The 17,279-nt window shown below is 46.1% G+C and overlaps 1 protein-coding gene across 3 annotated transcripts in view; it reads right to left on the bottom strand.

Moving 5' to 3' along the window:
- Window positions 1-14,331, bottom strand: part of LOC146178574 (uncharacterized) — a 334,377-nt gene extending 320,046 nt beyond the window's left edge. For all 3 annotated transcript variants that reach the window (XM_084578387.1, XM_084578386.1, XM_084578385.1), the window contains exons 1-2: window positions 14,227-14,331; window positions 6,150-6,279 (exon numbers count right to left, since the gene is read on the bottom strand). The gene's annotated coding sequence lies outside the window, so the exon portion shown is untranslated. The remainder of the gene's footprint in view (window positions 1-6,149; window positions 6,280-14,226) is intronic.
- Between the last annotated feature and the right edge of the window lie 2,948 nt (window positions 14,332-17,279).

The raw sequence follows: 17,279 nt of genomic DNA on the forward strand, positions 1-17,279 counted from the left end.
TTGGGACCCTGATAAGATTAATCTCTCTAACACCCTTGAATTGATCCGAAAACAACGGCGCCGATTTATTTAGATGATTATTATTCTTATACTAGTGTTACCACCCTAAAGTCTAAAGCAAACTTTCCTGAACTAGAAAAAAATTGCCGACGATTACGTTACTTCCTAATGCGAAATTTGAGCGCAGCAAATAAGCTGTTTCACCTTTTCGATAGATTGAGGCAAAGAAATCGAGCAACACATGTATGCGATATCACAGAATTTTTTAGAGCGCGCGAAGAAAGGAATTAAGTTCGAGCCGGCGCTTTGACAACCGGAGACTCGCGGGAAGAGGGGGGAGGGGGGCGGCGTGTACACCCAGCGGCAAACGATGGGGGCAGAAGCGCGCGCAGCAAGCGGACAACGCGATAAAGGGAGGAGGGAAGAGATAGCAGCGACTGACTGATGCTGCTGACGCCGATAGTGAGTCAACCCCAGCTGCGGAGTTGGTTTCAGGGACAACGCCGCCGATGTCGACGCAAACAATATGATACCCTCGCTTCCGCAGCGCCAAGAACCAGGTCTAGCCGTGGGAAGGTGGTCACGTATTCGTCGACGTGCCGGGGCCTACGTGAAACAACCGGCGCGTCGGCAAATGAAGAGCACCCTATCCGCCACACAGGAACAGGGGGGGGGGGGGGGGGGGGACCATCCCCTCCTCTTTCTGCATGGCGGCGACGGTGTTCTATGCAGTCACGTTATCTTGACTCTCTAGCGGCGTCAGCGGCATCCAGCGGTATCAGTCGGTCGCTGCTAGCGCTGGGGGAATGAAAGGGGGGCGGAGCTGGTTACGAGGCCGACGCGAAACCCAGGAACGGACGCCAAAGAGCTGCGCTCTAAAAAGACATACAATAGCTAGGCTCACTGTTTATCATAAGTTTTATCACGTTCCTTTTGCTGAAAACGTCATATCACCTGCTCACGGTCACTCAACCCGTACCGGTCAGTCCAAGTCGGTATATCCTCCTCATGACGCACATCATTGCATCTTTATTCGTTTTTCTTTTTTTTTTCACTTACTGTGAAGGACTGGAATGTCCTGCCTTGGGAAGCTGTGACCGCTCTAGTTCGATACGTTTCAAGACTGCTATCAAAAACCTCATTTTGTGAAGCCGCCTAGACCTCAATCAAACCCCATACACAGGGGTATTTGAGGTATGAATAAATAAATAAAATAAATAATGCGCTTCAATGCACCGATCCGCCCAGCTTCAGTTATGAAGTAAAGACTGAAATTGTGCCATTGTGGCCGCGGAAGCACTTTTTCTAACGTACTTTATTTGGCGGATTTCAAATGTAGACCGTCAGCATGTATCATCAAGTTACCAACGCTTACCATGCGACCATGATTAGTTGGGATACTGCACTCCCACTGCAAGAGCTATGGTCGTTATGGTTGACTACAAAGTCCGTAGTTTGATAGAGTTTGCTTTATGATTTGGCGAAAGAAATCCATCAGCCAGGTGACAGCTACGATGAGTTTAGCACAGTACGCGAAAAAAGGGGCAAACTATAGCAATCGCTTCGTTGTGGTCTTAAGCTTTCGTTTACGCCATGTAACAAATTAGGCTATCGTTCTCTAACGTGGATGTGTACAGTACTATTTCGTTTGTCTATTTTCTTTTTAAGTTTTATATTTCCTCCCGAGGACCATTTTCTGGGTTCGTATCACCTTTCTGCAGCAGTTTTCTGCACCATCTGATGTCGTTATTCTTTTGCTTCGTGGATAAAAATTAATCCTCTCCAACACACCGAAACGAAGAATGCTCAGCTTCTCTGCACATGGATCAGCATCGTCTACGGAAGAAGTCAAATCTCGCCTGAACCAACACGGCATGGCCAAAAAAGGAAGTGCTGATAGCCGGTGGTCCTGTGCAGGCCTCTTACGAAGTCAAATAAATATCAAACTATTGTTTGAGAGGCCACCCAGATTATTTATTTACTGTGGATTTAACGTCGGCCTCTTGGTTCGCTGCTATACAAGAGTTGAACAGACTGTTTCTTATTACAAAGTCTACCCAATCAACTTCATAATTAATTATTATTACACGTATTTTAGAAATATTTATTGCTTGAGCTGTTTCTATTGTTATGTCTGAGGTATATTAATTTCGTTTCCTCTTGTCAACAGCTTTTATCCGGAGCCGGTCCTGGACATCGGAAAAGTCATAGTCCATATAATTTCTCATGTATCTGGAGTCTGGAAAAAGGCCTAACGAATGGTACTTCCTATGGTGTTCCAGTACATTCCGGGCACTTTGTGTGCTCGCCCAGTACCAATTAGGTGCCACTGCTTGTTGTGTTTCCCCGGTGCGTTGGATGCGTCGCCCTCCCAGCGCCATTACTCAGGGGCACCATCACCCACCACACACCTCCATCTCTCGCGAAACTTGTATCACTAACCGATTCTAAACACAATGGCGCACGTGACACGCCCACATACACACCATGGAATTTTCGCCGAAAGTGATGCTACAATGTTGTGTCGCCTGTGGCTCGGAGTGGCGTTTACAAACGCTTACTCCCATCTCATAGGCATGAGAGACCCTCCAGCGTGTGAGCAGTGCGGGCGTATTGAAACTATGGCGCATATACTTTGCGATTGCCCTCAGTTTGAGAGTGAGCGTGCTTTCCTGGCTGCTATACTCCGCCGCTTGGACTATCGCGCTCTTACTGGAGAAAAGATTCTGTGTCCTTGGATGACTCCTTCATCACAAAGAAAATCGGTAAAGGCGCTACTTAAGTTTCTAAAGGACTCAGGGTTGAGTTCAAGAGCGTACTTAGATTGTACGCTCTTTACTCCCTTTCATTATAGATCTCTAGAAATTTTATAGATTCCTTCCCTCGGCGCTATTTCCGTTTTCTTCCTTTGTTTCCCTCCCCATGTGTAGGGTAGCCTACTGAGCATCGCCTGCTTAACCTCCCTGCCTTTCTATTCTATTTTCTCTCTCTCTCTCTCTCTCTCCAAAACTGGCAGTCCTTGAACTACCATTTTGGAAAATATTCAAGACTGAAAGACCGAGCAGCAGTGAGAGTGCATTAGGATTCATGGCTAAACAGCAGCCGCTTCCTCTTGAGATTTGCAGCCAATCACGGCTGTAGCAGGACCTGGCCGTATAAAAACCGAAACAGTAGCGAATTTATTCTGATATTCTCTGCTGTCTTTGCAAACGCGTTACTCAATGCCTACGTTAATGTTGAGGATTTCTTTTACACATTTTACGTCTTGATCACGCTTAGAATTCCTCGATACATTATCATTGTAACCACCCTTAATATGGCTGTAGAACTTTCTTCACACTGGGGCATCTTTCCGTTCAGTAATCACATGTACTGCACACACTTCAAGCGTCAGATGATAATTCTGAAGTTGCAGCTTCAGTCCCTGGCAAAATTCAGGCGGCATCTGTAGTGATGACGTGATATAGTAGTTGTGAAGCGATGGATTGTCAGTAATGGAAGTCACCTTACACTCAGTGAACCTTCATGCAGGGAGTACATGAGCCAGTGACCACGTTTCTCGTAATATCACAATAATATCATCAGAATTGATAATATCACACCGCAGGTATATCGCAACACATATTCTGAAAAAGAGACGATAGAAATGAGCCCCATCTTTGTACACTACAGTCTTCAGCAAATGAGCCAAAAATCTATGACTGAATGCTGCACATACCAAGTATCCATTCCGGTTTCTGTCCATTTTTTTGTACACTCAGAGGAACGCTATCAATAATGCAGTAGTGAAACTGCACTGCTTATAAGCATGTAATGTACATTCGCTGTAATGTTCCCTTGCATTCGTTTCCTCCAGAGTACACGTGCTGGTTTCCACCAATTTTTTTTCATCCATAGCCTTATTTTAGTGTGAGCTTTGTTTTGCCGAAAGCTGCGAAGACGTAAGAGCCGACGCACTTTGGCGGAATAATTCATAGTATGCCACTGATTTTCTTATCTCGAAAACTGTAGGTAGTACTCTGGGAGGAAACTCTTTTTGTCCAACGCGGCGGTCAATTCTCCACGGTCATCAAGTGCCTCTGCTTCAGGACAGGTCTCTAAATCACGCGACCTAACCGTACCCCTGGTTGTCCTGGGTCTGCTGCGGTGTTTCGTCACCCGTTGCTGCTTCTCACACGCAAGCAGCATCCGCAGCACACGAGCTTGAGGAAGCTATCAGCAAAAAAAAAAAAAAAAAAAAGAAATAAAGACGTACAGGAAATAAAGACAAAACGCACGGCACAGTGATCACGAAAGCCGGTGCCTCGGCCAGGGGCCGAAGAACATCACTACCCCAAAACTCCCGAGGCCTTCCTCCCCAAACTACAGCGTCCCACGCTTTCCCCCCTCTCTTCCTCTCGATTTCTCCACAGCAGACATATAACCCCTTTCCCGATGGCGTTTCTTCGACTCGCCGCCGCTCCCTCAGAGGCGACGGGAGCGGAAGACGGGGAGAACATTGGAGAGAACGGAGAACACTGAGGCGTCCCAGCTCCTCTTTCCTTTCCTGCCTTCCCACTCTTCTCCGCTCCTCCCCAATTTCTCCCTCGGGCCGAATGACGGATGACCAGCGCGGCTCAGCGGCCAGCCGGCGGCGGGAGGCTTGATTTCTACACTCCCCACGTTCTCCGCTCGCTCGCCGGCAACCCCAATCCTCCCCAGCACACTGCTCGCTTCCCTTCGCTCCCATCTCCTGGGTTCGGTCGAGCCGGCCGTCTTCGCCTCCCGCTAGCCCTAATCACCGGATTGCGTGATCAGTAAACATGCCCTCGCGTGCTCTGCGTCGCGGCCCGGCTCCACTCCCGCGTCGCGACGCCTACTTCCGTGCAGCAGGCAATGGTGGGCCAAGACGTAGTATTCCCTTCGTATTCCCTACTGCCGATTTCCTACGCGATGGAACGCAGTTTCCCAGTGATCGTGTGCGTTCGTCACCTTTCGACAGTTCCAATGTGGGATATTTGGTGGTCTTTACCAAAAGGTCTGCTAGGCTAGACGAATTTGTCAGGAACGACAGAAAACTGTAGTCATATCACCACAACAAGAATGCGCGGTGGCTCCTTGCTTGAGTACCAACATGATAGTTGCTGGTAGTCAGTATTTGATTCAGTGCAGATAGCCAGTGTGCTCTTCCCAGTGTTGTCTTGTTTCATTATTAATGTCACGGCGCAAGCCTCTACAATGCCGATAAAGCATGAAACTGGGCACAAAGAACGTGTAGTAGTTCTTGTTAATACCACAGCGAACTTGCAAGGCTCCAGGGGTGCAGATAAGTATTACAATGGCAGGATAACTGTAAATATATTGCACAATTTTAAAGCAGACGCTGCCTTGGGTGGGGAAATTCCAGACCAGATTGAACATTATACCTTTGGACGGCACTACGACGAGACATTGGATTTTAGATGCGTCGCAACAAAGTGTTGCATCAGTGTCTGGTTGCGCACCGCGCTGCTGGCAGAGCAGCGATTATAGCACGCACTAGCTGTAAGCTGCGCATCTTGCGTTGTGTGATGAGATGTCCGCATTTTCTTGTATCTTTACTGCTTAGTAGCAAGTCATTAGGGTTGTTCACCGTTCGATCATCGGCTTAAACAAGATTAACATTTTAGGAGACTAATTGCCGTATCGCGGGTGTCATATAACGTAGCTGGATAAAGCTCCTGCCAAGGTATCAGGGAAAATAACGCAACTTCTAGAACGGGAATTTTGGCATCTCGTGCACTGCTATTCTAGCATAACAACGAGCCAAAATAGCAACTTGTAAGTATGCGAGGTCTGTAAAGATCAGTATCGATTTATTTGGTTTATGGCAGTTTACGCCCCAAAGCGGCAGGCTAGGGGAACGACGTAGTGAAGAGTGCCGGGTCTTTCGACCACCTGGGATAATTCACCGCTTACTGATATCGCGCGGGACTACGGGCTCCATCCGTTCCTCCTCCATAGAAACGCGGCTACCCTTGACGTGTGGCATAAGCGCATAAACTGTGAGGTGCAACAAAGGTTTGTCTTGGGAACTCAGATACAGCCTGCCTGCCCGGCTCTCCACATGCGCATCGTACACATATGCACATAGCCCTCCAGTTGCTATATGAAATTAGTTATGTACCTACCATAGAACCAGGCAGCTCCTTTCAATGCGTGACCAAGTGCAGTACACATGGTTCTTCGTAATAAAGCAACGCCCAGTGCCAGGATGTCAGGAAAGGTGACGTTGGCCACAAAAAAATGCCTTCACCTATTCTGCACAGGAAAAGGAAAGGGCATAGGAGTAGAACGATGACGGGTGGCGACGCCATACTACAATTAATAGCTCTTGACAAGACACTTGCTTGATTTGTGCAAAACAAGTAATTGTTTTTGTTAATGTGCGCTCACTAATCAACTAACACCTGCAACATAATGGTTGAAATTCAATAAGGTTGACTACTGGGAGAGTTGGTAAGCATTCATTGGTAACCATCCAAAAGACACGACATAGAGAATTGAAGCAAACAAGCTGAGGCTGGACTAACAACTGCAGTTTTATTGAATGAAACAAGACAACCAAGTCTCGCATTGAGATGCGCGCACACAATACCCAAACCAGTCAAAGGGCAGAAATAATTGAAAGTTATGGTCTTACTATCGAATTATCTTGAACAGCGAATTTCTTACTATTTAGGTTAAGCGGCGGCTTACCACACACTTGTCCTTAGCCTTAGCCATGTCAAAAGCCTCAGATATTTCCCGATTAATTTGCTTTTCATTTCCATAACCTACAGAAGTGTCGCTCAAATCGCTCAAAATTTTCTGCAATCCATAAAATTATTGCAGTGTTAAGTTCTCTTACACTACCGATTAGTAAATTAAAAAGGTAAATATTTGCCACATGCCGTTCTTTGATTCGCTGACTAATTCTTTCACATGTGTATTCAAGACATCGTCTCTGCTAAATCTCTTCCGGTGTGGGTTATATCTGTGGCATAGGCACACTTCAAGATTGCTTGTTCCCGCTATAAACTAATACATCGTTCATGCCACATCCCCTTAATTTTTTATATTGTGTCCTTGGTGTGTGACCTAGCTACATTGATCATTGACTCAGATTCAAACTTATTAAGCTTCTTTGCGGAACTCATTCCTGAGGCCGAGATAGCTCTGATTTATAGATGTGGTAAAAATGCCCGGCGCGAAAACAGGGAAAGCGAATCGAAAATAAAGTTTCTGACTTGTGTACTTTTCTGCTTAACTCAGCCAGTCATTCTATAATGCTAAAACCATCGACAGGTTTTTAAAAACCCACCAGTGACTGCAATAAAAAAAAAACACCACGAAAGAGAGCAAAAGCTTGAGACCACGTAAAACGTATGCGAGATTTGTGCGAGGGCAGCACATGCAACTTCGAACGCCGTCACCTCATGTCTAGCACATGCAACTTCGAAGATCGTCATGGTAGGTCCTATGAACTTTGTTTCTACACTAGAAATGTCGATTTGTTCCGCTGACAGGGTTTTACACATTGGATTATGGGTAATTTCAGGTACCTTCCCTGACCAGACTAGAGAAAGGCTGGCCAATTAATTGGATGCTGGTTTTATCCTCCGAAATGATTGATCTAAGAGAACGTGCCAAGAACGGATTACTAGCAGTAATTGAAAATTCCACTCAGAAAAATATGTGTAGAAAGGGGATATTTAATTTAGTAGTTGGGCTGTTGAAAAACATCAAGGTATTGCCTGATCTGATAAAGATATGACTTCGACTTCTTTCACGGCAATGGTTGATTTTCGAAGTCAGCGGTACGAGATGTATAAATTTTGCAGAGCTATTCTTAATTGCAAAGCAGACGCGTGATCTCTCCGTCATCTTATAGCTCTGTCCTGAGACACCGTTTTGCTCAGGGTCGGCAAATATGAGCTGAATAGGGCTGGCTCCCATTATTTCTCGGAATGGTATATATGTCTCTAGACCTGAGGGTTTGTCGCCGGAGCATCCCCACGTGACGTGGTATGTGGTCGTTGTATCGACGCAGCAAGGACAGACATCGTCATACGTAGCACGGAACGTAATATTTAGTTCATGCAGGTTAAGCAAAGAGTTGTTATGTAGTTTGCGCCAACCTCCAGTCTCTCTCGCTTTTAGTTGGCGGTGCAGGGGAAGGAAAATTTTTGATGATAAAGTAATCTTTCACCATAGAGAGGTGGCCATGGGTATCATCAAATAAATATTCCACCCGCAGTGCTTAATCTCCTCTATTTTGTTTTGAAAACAAATGTTTTATTAACAAAATATATCAATTGAAGTTCCCTTGCGGGTTAAACGTTCATAATCGGAGTAGACACTTGAATCCAAAACGAATCATTAGCTGCAGCCGCTCACTAACTTCGTCTTCATAGATGACAGGAAATAGGCGATCCCTTATAAGCCTAAGATTATAATCTGTGCGTCTAGATATCTCCCAAGCAAGGTCGATTAAATGTCTGGTTTATTGACCTGGGGCTCTGGACAATATACCTTTTTCCAGTAATGCTAGTGCACATGCACGAAGCCTTGCCGGGATGCCATGTGAAAATGGGAGGAGTTCCTTGCATGTGCTTTTCTACGAAATTGTGTCCCTCGCTTTATCGAGGCGACGAACTGCTAAACGATAATTGTGCGCAGTGCTAGCATCTTCTAGGCCCTCGTAAATTCATCCATTGCATTGTCACCGCTTCCTTTTGGCTCGCCTCAAACGAGAAAACACGCCCAGGTTTTCCAGCGTCCTGTGGTCATGGGTTGTCATGAGACGTCATAGTGCGTACACAGATGACTCACGTGTCTCTGCACAGGCTAGGCGAGACCAGCCCTGTACTCAACTACTACTTGGAACATGAGCCCACCCTGCTATCGTGAACGAATGTCTGCATAATACAGTCGAAGAGCTTCGGTAACCCATACCATCAGATGCAATTAACCTGGCGGCCGTAAGAAGTCTAGCCTTTTGGGAAAAAGCACTTTTGATCCACTCAGTAATGTAGTCTATTAGTTAGCAGTCGTGCAAAAGATGTGGGTAAGAGCCTGAGAAATTTGAAAAGTTCGAAACTATGTCCGGGAAGTCAAAAGCTTGCTGCGTTCGCCACATCTAATGTACACTTGAGACACTTTTAGGCAGCATTCAATAACTATTGTCTATTGCTAAAGTACCAGGTATACCGGGGTTACACATATGCAGTTGAAAATCATTGAGACCACTCCTCTTGCTGTTAGCTGCTTTGGATAGCAATTACTTTTTTACGCGTATGACTTGTAGCGTTATGCTCGATAATATAATTCAGAAAGGGGAGGCACAGTAAGATATAGTTACTATTAGTACTTCTGACAGAATGTTAGCTGAAGCAATTTCAAATATTTTGTTCTTGCAAAGGATTTCCCACGATGTGGAAGCAGTGGGGTTCAGCCCTTTCGTCGTGTCACCATGCCTCAAACTTAAACGCGTTAATATGAAGGTTTAATTAACTATAACAGGTATCCTTGCATGGCGAGAGAACGTTACAGTTTAGAACCAGTGCGTTTACTTCCTGCCCGAGCACCGATCAGATGGACCCTGATCTCCAAAGTGTTAGCAAAAAACATCTTGGAGCACGCCTAGGTTTCGCCTTTACGAGTTGAACGCGACAGCAATATCGGGTCTTGTTCGCATCGTCTTCTAATGCTCTCTAGCCTCGCCTACCTGCTCTCTCTACCTCCCCGGCTCTAATCTTACGCGGACGACTCCATCGCCGAGCAGGAGGAGACGCAGATACACCCCCCCCCCCCCCCCACACACACACACACACGCACACTAGCAGAAAACGACGACTCGTACGAGAGCCACGCGCTGTTAGACGGCACCTCATCCATCGCACTCGCGTTCCATAAGCGTCTCTGCTTCGCTTCATTACGTACGGCACGCCACTCGCGAGCCAAATGTTGCTGTAGCGCCGTACAATCGCGGAATTTTCTAGTGACTGCCATATGACTGCGTTGGTGATTTTTGCGTTACAACCATGACAAAGCCGACGCCGCGTTTTTTCCGCGACACGGGCCCTAAACGCCGTCTCTTTAATGCACACCGACGACTGCACTTGCCACTCCACCGGCGCCCTATAACATCGTTTAGAGCGTTAGCAGTTGTTGTTTCCCTCACAACGCAATGGCGCGTACCCACAACGACGATTGGCCGTTGGTAGGTTCCTAAATTGTTTGTTGCCATTTTCGCTGTCCGCAGCGAACCTGTCTTGGTTGCCAGGTTGCAGAGTGGAGAGCGAGGAAAATCCCCCACTCCACTTGAGGAGAAGAGGCAGAATAACCGTAGGAGAGGAAAGTAAGAAGAGAGCGGGTAGGATGGCCAGGTGGCCTAGTGGAATTGGAATTGGCGTTAATTTCTTTATAAAAGAAATATGAAGCCAAGGCAAAAGGCGGGAGGCCTGACTGGAACTTTGCTCCCGATTACAGACAGCACCACAAACCTCTGATGCACATAAAATATATAAAGTATAAGACAAGCGTGACGCAACACTTCATTTACAAAGCAGAAATGATATATTGAAGATCGGGTAGCAACACATGCACTCATTCGTACATTGCAATCAACAAATGACATGCTCAAGAACAAAGATTTCATGCCAGACAATGTTTATACCAAAACAAAATCAAGGTTCCGTATTGAGAAAAAGAACGGAATTACAGCGATTGCTATCAGTGAAACTATACAGGATATTCCTTCAAATGTTGCTTTATGTTCTTTTTAAATACCTTGGGAGGGTATAACGAGGGGCGAGGGCTTGACCAGAGGGTTTGTTGACAAAATAAAAAAAAAAAAAAACTTGGACAGTGGCTACCGTGGTAGAAGGGGCACTATGAGGGGTGTCTGCGACGGGAACTGCCGTAGGGTGACTACTGTGGGCGAAGTATACTACGGCGAAAGCCTAGGTGTTTCGGGGTCGCACGTTCGCCAGAGTGTGCACACAAACGACCAAACTAGCTGTTACTGCTCTAAACGGTATTCCGAAAGAAACCTACTTCAGGGCATCGTTTCACTCCTAGGAAAATCAGAATGCACTTTCGGATATCTCAGTTTAAAAAAAAAATAAAGAAAACTTGGGAAGGCTAAGGTGCCCTAAAACGTTGATGGGACGTCACTGCCGCATGTACATTATGCATAGTTGCAAACTAGTAGACCTAATTTGTTTTTCATTAGTAATCCTCATTAGTAGTGCTATTTGCTAGTACTAAATAGTAGATCTAAGTAGTGTTGCTCTTAGGATATTTAAGCAGTATAGCTAGAGTAGCGCTGCTTATGGCTCTACTCTAGTGTTCATAAGGGGTGATTAAGTATTCACGTCATTAATATGTGGCTGATATATACTGTACAGTATCCGGCAGATTGAATTAGGTTTACAAACTATCTAACCGATTTTTTCCAAGGCACGAATGGTTTTCCAGGACGTCCAGCTCGGGACGCGAAATGCAGCGATACGATTCCACTTACCGCCATGTTTTTAAATTAGCCGCTGGAGTGCTGCTTACTTTCTCCAGATGGACATTGTAATATTGTTTGGCTCAGGCTGCTACCTTGTTGTTGCGGTCACAAACATCCAGAGCCCCGTCATGTCACCCGCAACTTTGATTCCATAGTCTATAGTTGGTCGGCGGGTATTAATCTCGGAAGGGTACGAAACTGGGAGGTGAAGCGACTGGCCGGCAGGCTGCGCGACACCATGAGGTCACGTGACCTCTAACCCAATCAGAAAGTTTTCTGATACACGCATTGGCTTTTTGAAGCTCCCTACGCCATGTAAAACCAAGGCCGCAATGCGTGACACAAGCCGGTACTGCGCATGCGCCATAACCATGGCAATAAGCTGCGCCTCTTTTTTTTATTTATGTATAGGAAGGGAAAGGCGCGGTAACTGTCTCACTTGTTTTCTGTGGACACCGCAACCGCGCCGTAAGGGAAGGGAGGAAGGTGGGAGTGAAAATGGAAAGAGAGAAAGAGGAGCCGTAGTGGAGGGCTACGGAGTAATTTCGACCACCTGCGGATCTTTAATGTGCGCTGACATCGCACAGCACACGGACGCCTCTTCGTTTCGCCTCCATCGAAACGCAGCCGCCGAGGTCGGGTTCGAGCCCGGGTACTCCGGCACAGTAGTCGGGCGTCTTACCACTGCACCATCCCGGCGGGGCCAGTTGCGCCTCTCCATAGGTGTTTGCTACAGAGTAGAGGAGGATGGTAGCGGCATTCTAGCATAGCGCCCCAACACGGAGAGAAGGGTAGCTTGCGCACTGTGTATTCGCGCGCCGCCGCGAAGAGCTGACCGAGTTGGAGCAGGAAAGCATCTGCTGGCATCGCATGTGCAAGGCACTGAAGTGGACTCCGCCTAGAATGCCGGTGAACCTTGATGCGTTCAGCGGAACGCTGGTTGTGTTCGAGGCGTCGCTCAGAGGCGCGCAGCCAAAGCATTGCATTTAAGTCAATTAACAATTTACAAGAAAATATGAAAGCATGACCTTGACCTGATTATAAGTCTCTCATTCCGTGGTGTCTACACAAAAGTATAAAGCGCCTTCCTTTCCTTAAACCCACAAGTGAAAGAAAAAACATGAACAAAAAATCGCGGATGATCGAAAATACGGTGTTAAAGGTTTTATAACTGCAACACTAAGAGCTTTCGCTCTATCACTAGATTCAAGCCATGCTTAAAAACCCACAATTTTCTTTAGTATGGGCTCTAATCGTATCGCATTAACACGTTGAGCGAAAAATTACTTCCTGTCGTACCGCAAATAACGTTGCCACTTGTGTTGACGTTTTGTAGTTGTAATGGGAGCTTTTTTCCCCAATAACATCAAGAAAGAGTGAAGGATCCAGTGCTAAAAGTATTTCGAAAGACCTTGTCGACGAACTGGCGGCGGATTAAGCGTCAAATGAGAATCTCTAAACTAGGATTCCTGGCAGCAACCTGGAGCTGTATCCTATAAAGAACAATAACTCATTTTTCACTTCGGATCTGTTTGGGCCTTTCCAATTCGTCGATGCTGTTCAATTACATATCGGCGGCTTTCGAGCACCCGCGTGAAGGGACAGTGCCATTAGCTTGTTGATGACCGCACTCCGCGATTGGCTTCTATAGGGTTAACCGCTGCACGCGGTAAGAGGCGGAGGCTGTCGTCGACGCATGGACTCACTGCCACTGTAATTTCCTCGACTGGATGCTTGTTAATTTCGAATGACGCAGCCGTCACTCTAAATGAAATGGGTAGTGAATATTTATTTCATATGGATTTTTACAGAATACTGTCCCTGGCTTCTGGGCACTTGAAGCCATTGATATAATCCATACATCACGTACGGACGATATAAATAAGAAAAATGTGAAAGGCATGTATATTTCTACATAATGCCCTCAAATCCTCGAAGTATTTTGAGGCCACGGATTCATACCAAATGTCCCAGATGTGGAAGTTTTTTAAAGCGCTCGGCTGGGGATCCGCGTGATGCAGGTTGGATTGCCGCTGGACGCAGGATTTTAATTTTTATCCCTTTAAGGAAAAAGCAGTGTCGTATAACACATTAACAGTGTATTTATTATAAAATGCCACGTATAGGCTTTCTTGCGCATTCTACTTTTTTTCTCGCGTATTTTGTTCTACCCCGCCGGGGTGGCGCCGTGAATGCGGCGCTCGACTACTGTTCCCAAGGATGCAGGATCGAATACCGATCTCGGCGGCCGCTTTTCGATGGAGGCAAAAAGCAAGGCGCCCATTTGCTGTGCGATGTCAGTGCACGTTAAAGAACCTGAGAGGGTCGAAATTTCCGGAGTCCTCCACTACGGCGTCTCTCATAGCCTGAGTCGCTTTGGGACGTTAAATCCCACAAATCAAACCAAACGAAACGAAAGGTATTTTGTTTTTTGATCACTTAATGCCCAGACAGCCATCATGACGTTATATCATGCACACATTGTGATCACAGTGACTATGATCTGGATGCTGACAAATTTTGCTTGGGGTTAAACCTGGAGTTACGCGAGAGCAATCTGCAAGGCTACGCTTAGGTTCGGCTTGAAAGTACAGACGGACATTTTTTCTATTAAAAAATGCACTATCAGCATCCAAAGTTATCCAGATGCGGTGAGTTAGGCATGGTTCACTAAATGGAACGAAAACTGGGAAGTAAGTTCCGCTCACCTTTCGTCTTTCGGCACACGAAAGAAACTGAGAAACGACCATACAGCGACCTGTAGTCGGATCTTCGCGTGCTGGTCTTCAGACCTGAACGGGTTTCTGCTTGAAAGAGAAGCCATACTGCTCTCCCTGTAAGTACAAAGTCCGAATTATTTTTATTATGTTCCTTGCGTCTTTGTATCTTGCAACATAAAAGCCATGCTCCCATTAGAGTTAAATGCCCGATATGGTCAGCCTAGTTTCCGCAGTAGTGGTATGCTAGAATTAGCGCATGCTCTACGCCTCCACTTTGTGGTCTTCTGAATATTCATTCTTTGAAACCACGCGTTCCTGCATGGAATTCTAGCTGTTCTTTTCGTCATCCTTTTACATTCCACCTCCAATATGTCTCGCCTCGTGGTGTTCATTTGCTTGCCAACGAAATGCACGAAAGAAGATTGCGGTAAGATTGCAAAGTATTTTAAGTATAAACAAAAAAGTAACTGTAGGAATTCAAAATCGCAACGAGGATATGCTGGAAACGAGTATACCAAGCAAAACAAGCCAGCATTCCTCCTCCAACCGCATTCCTTTAAACACAGCTTCGCTTCTGTAGGAAAAAAGACGCAAGCTTGGCGTGCCATACCAACCCCAAAAATCTCCCGATCCACCTTATTTCTTGATTTTTGCTCAGTTACTTAAGTCCGAGCATGCCAACGTATCGAGTCGGTGCGCCTTTGCAATGTATCTCTAGCTTGAGCCGTAGTAATAAAAAGAAATGAGAGCAAGTCGGAGTACTCCAGCTATCCTGTGCATTTTGAAGTCCACTTTCCCTTCGCACCTTCCACTTCCCTATCTCCCTCATTTGCGCGCACCGCAAATAGCAGCGGTCACAGTCGCTGAACGCTTCTCGCAAAACGGTCGCCGGCTCGTTCAGGCACGAATTCGAGGCACGCCAGGCTACATGTTGCGCGGTCGTTTCAACACGTTATAAGTTATGAATTCGTTTCGCTCGGCGCGGAGCCCGCTTTTTATTTATGATTCTTCGCTTTTCGTTTTCTTCGCTTCTCGACTCTCCTCGACTCTTATTCACATTTCGTTCCGCCTCCTTCTCGGCTTCGCGGTGTTTCCGGACGATTACACTTTTTCCTTCTCCCTCAGCTCTTCTTTCGCTCTTCTTTCCGCACGCAGTACCTCTTACTCCCGGCACAGACCTTCGCTCTATCGTCGACTCAGTTTCTAGCTATCGCAAGAGAAGGAGAGGAATGAGATAAGTAAAATAGAGGGATTTCAGGGCAGGCATTGTTTCACGGTCCGAGTCCTCATTTATCACCGGTTCAAAAAGGGGATTTCATGAAAGGAAAGAGGTGGAGGGCAAATGGGGTTCCTCTTAACGATGGTCGCGCTGTCGTGAATACCGTTTAACCCTCTTGAACGGGGCGACAACGCCGACCAGAGTCCCCTGACCAAAAGAAAAATGACGACGGCCATTTAGACGAGAACGAGGCCAACTGGTTGCGCGTCTCGTTGTGGGTGCTTACATGAGTGTGAAGGTGACCGTCGTGTAGCCGGCAAAACTTAATTATGACATCTGATTGCCGTATATACGTGTCTAAATTATCGTCGGATTTTTTAACAGTGTTGGCAACTGGGCGAGACGCTTCGCTGGTTTAGATCGTATTGGTCAATCAGAAAGAGTGTCCTTTCTGATGTAGATGGTATTAGTCAGCGAGAGTGCCCCTTAAGGGTGGAAAGTAGGGGAGGCTATGAGGAATGGAAAGAATCAGTACCTCAATTCATGCGAACTCTTGAATAGCGCCGCGATGCAAATGAGGTGGTGAAAGAGAGTGACGAATAGGAATGCAGCCCAGATGGTTTACGTATTTGTCTGAAAATCGTATTCTCCAATGTGTTCCACCGTTTGAGGCGCTACTTTACAATGCCTCTCAAAGTGCAAACTTTATAGGCTGAAGATGAGCGTCTCTTTCGCCTTTAGGGGCTTTTAGGTCTCTGATGGATCCTGTAAAAGGACTTTAGCTAATGTTGCACTGCCCGTTTTTTTGGTCCTCATACTCAGAAGCTAGGTGCGATCCCCCTATATGCGGACGCACTCTAGAACATGCCATCAGAGGTTATGTGGTCAATATGCGACCGATAATAAGCAGACTGGGCATAGATAGGGAGAAATAGTTGATGCTTTAATTTCGCCGTCCAGGGAGAGGACGCCAAGTTTAGAAATATATTTGTTTCTGTTTCGCCATCCAGTACGTTAAGGATTATTATCTGCACACGTGCACCGATTGCGCAGTTATAACTTATAAGCAGCTCGAAAACCATTACTGAATGGTAATATTGTATATTTTGTGCATATTCGAGGCGAGAATCGAGAGTATAAATAAGGTAACTGTCGCACATATATAGCATTCAACAAGAGGAGGTCAAAGTGAGGTTCGCGAAGGGATTGACACTGAGGAGCACATCGTGAGGAGTAAATACCTTCTCCGCATTAAAGTCTTTCCCGTCAGGTGTTCACTAATGAGTGTGATAACCGACAGGAACTACTGAGCGTGAATGTATGCATTAGGAAGGCACGTGCGAAGCAGTTAGAGAGAAATGGTGCCAACGTTGCGCACCATCAATACTAGCGTTCTTCGTACTTTGGCTTCAGTTAATGCAATGTCATCTAGCAAAAGGATTAAGAAATATGAGGTCAGAAAGAATTGCACGAACGTGACGCTTAACATGACGCTGAATGACTTGGTGTTTTCTGTAATGTCCGCCTATAAATTTCTTCCAACGCTGTTTTATGGCTTCGACAATTCCATTTATATTTCTCTGACTTCTTGCTTGCCTATCTTCGTTTCACGCTGCTGTACGTTAGCCTTCGTGACATTAAGAAGCCAAAATAACCTAACGTTTAACAAGCGCATAACTGCATGCCTCCGGGCACCATCAAGAAGTATGCCAGGCTAGGTTCAGCGAAAAATCGGATTTAAAGACAGATTTCCTGAAGAATGAAATCGACATTGTACGGAAGACAAGTTGGGAAAACGAGGTCGGAACCCATTAATATAATA

Source organism: Amblyomma maculatum, chromosome 9 (assembly GCF_055883805.1).
Source record: "Amblyomma maculatum isolate TAMU_Amacu chromosome 9, ASM5588380v1, whole genome shotgun sequence".
Classification (NCBI taxonomy): domain Eukaryota; kingdom Metazoa; phylum Arthropoda; class Arachnida; order Ixodida; family Ixodidae; genus Amblyomma; species Amblyomma maculatum.